Source organism: Oenanthe melanoleuca, chromosome 10 (assembly GCF_029582105.1).
Source record: "Oenanthe melanoleuca isolate GR-GAL-2019-014 chromosome 10, OMel1.0, whole genome shotgun sequence".
In the NCBI taxonomy this organism is placed as follows: domain Eukaryota; kingdom Metazoa; phylum Chordata; class Aves; order Passeriformes; family Muscicapidae; genus Oenanthe; species Oenanthe melanoleuca.
In genome coordinates, this window is record NC_079344.1 from 9806378 (window position 1) to 9810492 (window position 4115).

Below are 4115 nucleotides of genomic sequence, written 5' to 3' on the forward strand. Positions count from 1 at the left end.
CTACTCTGTGTCATCATTTAAAAATCCATAAATTCTTAAGAACCAGCTCCACAGCGGAATGACCTTAAGGCTTTCCTCAACAGCAACTGGTTTTGTGAGCAAAGCCATGCCTGCAGTGCATGTGAGCCTTTTATTCTCAGAGTGCTTGTATTCAGTGCTGTTTCCATTCTGCTAATACAGGAGCTATTTAAACCCTCTGGCTCTGGGGTGAAAATAAGCTTAGCCACTGAGGTCTCTGGCCTGTGCTCCCTTCTCCATCCTGTGTTAACCAAGGTCCCTCTGGCCAGGCTGAAGATCCCTCCTGGGCAGGGCAGCTGGTGGCACTTTGCAGTGTGGGCTGCTGAGTGTAACAGTGGTGATCAGAGCTGGCCTCCATCCCTTCCTTATCACTCTGTGTCACCCCTGCAAACAAAAGGTGAGTCCATGGGTGCACAAAGGGTGGTGCAAGCAGAAATTGGGGTGACAGCATCACTGCTGGTGCAGTTGTCAGAGTGTCCCCCAGATCCTCTCAGCTGTGAGTACTGCCAGCAGTACTGCCTCTCACAAGGGAAACAGAGTCCTGCATTCCAGACCTTTGGGGAATAAAACAGAGATGAGAAAATCAGACATTGTTTTTTTCTTTTTACAATCTCTGTTGTGTCAGTGTTTTAATCCCTTCTTTATTTCTGAACTTCCATTAGCATATGGAGAGCAACGAGATGAAACAGTGGGGTTTGTGTGTGGCAGGCCTGTTTCTGGGTTTGTCTGCAAAGCTGCTTGAGTTCACCTACCACACTAGGCTCAGCAGTGTGCCATATGGCACAGCCTGCCACCAACATCAACAAAGCCACGCTGAACCCAGCGCTTGTCACAGCAGAAACCTGGAACCTGCCTCTGATACATGCTTTAAATTCATATATTAGGTCTAACACTGAGCAGGCCTTTGGCTTAGCTTTTGATCTTGCTGTCTGAACTTTGATTTATTCACTAGAATAAGGGCTGCTGGGCATGTAGGTATTTCACTATGGATGGTACCAGGTGAACAACTACAGAAAGGCCAGCATATGGGGAGGATGCTTCAGAGCCAGTACTAGCAGCTGTACAGAAACAAAGGGCTGGGAGACAAGGACTTGGTTTTGTTGTGTGAGAGTTCAAAATAGGAGGGGGGAAATGAAAGACAAGATTTTGGATGCAAAATACAGGCCCCCATCCAGCACAGCCACAGATAAGCACCAAGCTTTGTCCTTGTGGGCTCACTGGAGTTGCTGGAATTAATTGGTGTAGAAAAAGCAAGCAAGCTTTGAAGGTTTTCAGGACTTGAGGCAATGAGTGTCCTCAAACTTCTTATGTCTCAGATCACTTTTCAGTACCTCGTGCAGCCATTCTCTCCCACTTTCACTCCAAACTGCCCTTTTGGCTACAGCTGCAGTGGGAAAGGATGAGGAGACTATTTAATGTACTGTATCATTGGGAACAAGAGGAGCTGGTGCTTTGTTCCTTGCCAGCCTCTCCTGAGTCAGGAGTTGATCATTACAGGCTCATCAGCCAGACTGGGGGAGCTGCAGGACCCTGGCTGATGCAAATAGCTCTTAACATTTAGCTGGTGGGGATAGTAAAACGATATTTATGTATATTGTCTTGAGAATCACGGAGCTAAATAAATGTGACAGTTTTCATTTGACATCCCCAGCCTTGCTGCTGTCGCTCAGGGTTTTTCTTTCTTGCCACAGAACATGAAATCACTGTCAGTTTGATAGTATATAGCAGTGTTCCTGGAGCACAGAGGTTAGGGGGGTGGGGGGCTCGTCAGGATTATTTACGTTTGCTATGCATGAAGTGGCACTCGGGGAGCGAGGCAGACTGCCAAGACCGAGAGGAATCGGGGCTGTCTGCATGCTCTCTTGTATCTCTCCATGCTGGATTGTCAGGGTAGGATTTATAAAAATTGCTTCAAAACAGTATCATCTTTCCTCAAATGGACGTGCCCCCGTCTGGCGCAGCGATTGCCATTATTGCTGTTCTCGTGACAAAGCGTCTATCAATCTCCACTTTGTTTATAAACAAATCTGCCTGCCCTGCATAAGAAACAGATAGACTAAGGAAAAGCACCATTACCAAAGGAATAAGTTAATTATATTTCAGGATCTCAGCGGGGAATGCTATCTCAGACTATTCAGTAAGATCTGACCATTGGAGTTATAATTAAAAAATGTCCCCGGGGAAGAAGTTGTAAATTATTTACTGTAAGGGGCTTTTCCAGGCTCTTTTAGTTTAATTACACACTCAGAAAGAGAAAGGCCTCAGAACCAAATTAACTAAGATGTTGAAATAGCTTTGTTGAAATCATGTTTACAGCTAAGCAAGTGGATGACTGCGAGCAAGGTTCAAATCTAGGACAAATCTCTGAAAGCCGACATTACTCATGGTTTAAAAATCATACGGAAAGCACCAAAAACTCTGTGCATAGAAAATGCAGTTGCTGGTTTTGCCCAGTTATTCCCACTGGCCTCAGAAGGTTTAATATGTGTTTAAGATGTGACAGTGCCTCATGGCCATTTCCTTGGTGGGAAAGGAACTGACTCCTGTGGGCTTTTCTGTAGGGTACAGAGGAAACTGGTTGGATTCGATGATCTTACAGGTTTTTTCCAACCTGAGCCATTCTATGAATCCATGATTCTAAGCCCTAACAGAGGGAGATGAAAGATTAGAGGTGATGGAGGGACAGAGTAAGAGAGTGCTGGGACAGTCTGACTTTTCCACTACTCTCTCAGCTCAAAACATTCTGGTTAACCCTTAGTGAAAGGTGGGCTGAGTATGTCCCTTGGTGTTGAGGGACAGGCAGAAGTTCTGACCTTTTCAAATGTGTGGGTGTAGGCAGCTGGCATGATCTCTGGTCAGATGTGAAGAATGGAAGTCAAGAGAGCTCCTCCTTCATCTCAACCACTGACTCATTGCTTGGCCAAGAAGGAGGCATTATCTAATATCTGTTTGCTAAGGCATGAGGCAGCCAGAAATACTCTATCTGCCTGCCTGTTGGTGCCAAATTCTATGTATGTAATGGCCTTTCAGCTGCAGTTACCCTTGAATTTGTTATTTCTGAAAAGCCCCACGTCTGCAGTGGCACCTTCACCACAGAGACAAGGGCTGCACAGAGCAGCCAGCCAGGCACAGCTGCTGGGGCCCATATATTGGCACTTCTCCTTACTCTGGGTCTCCTTTTTCTTTCAGATTTATTGCACTTACATGTCTTGCTTAGATGGAAACTGCCCCAGAGTTAGGAATCTCTCTACCCCCTGCATGTGTACAGTCTTCAGCAGATGCCACGTGATTGTAGCCTGGGGGTACCATTAGCACATCCCAAGCAATAAGTTCTCCACCTTCAGGCAAACTATCTGCAAATCTGGAGATGAAAGCTGCTTCAGTCGTTCATCAGGCAGATGAGATCTCTGCTTTTATTTTGTTATACTGTAAATCTGCTACTTAGTTTTCTAGTCTCTCTGCAAACTACTGAATCATAAAAATGCTTGTAGCAAACGCCAGCTTGTCTGTCACCAGTGTAATGCATTTTAAATGGCTTATCAGCTCCAAGAGAAGACTACAATACTTTGGAGATGATTTGGATATATAGTTATGGAACAAAAAATGTTGTCAGCTTTCAAATTGTCTTCATCAGTAGATTTTACTTTGTATTTTACTGTAGTGTATCCAGTAGCACTTTGTGAGGAAACAGAGGATACCCCTAAATTTCTGCAAATGTAGCCTTTTCATGGGGAAAACCACAGAAGAGTGGAATAGGACAGAAAGTAAACCAAAGGATTCTTCTGGAAAGGGCGAGACTATCAGGTTTAAATATTCTGAGCAGAAGTACTGCCATTTAATTATTAGGAGTGGTGAGTCCATATTAACCTTTATGGAAAAGTACTGTAGGCTATAATAAAGCTGAATACCTTTCTATAGCCTTTTGTTATCACCTTGTCAAATTTAATAAAATATTACTAACAAAAAAGTTATATTAGAATGGTTAAAAAAAGTACTGGAAAGGATCATTTCCTATTAAATAGTTTAGATTCACCATTCCCCCCACAGTATATGAGTGCCCAGGTGGTGGAGCAGGTCACTGATCATTTCCTCTTGAA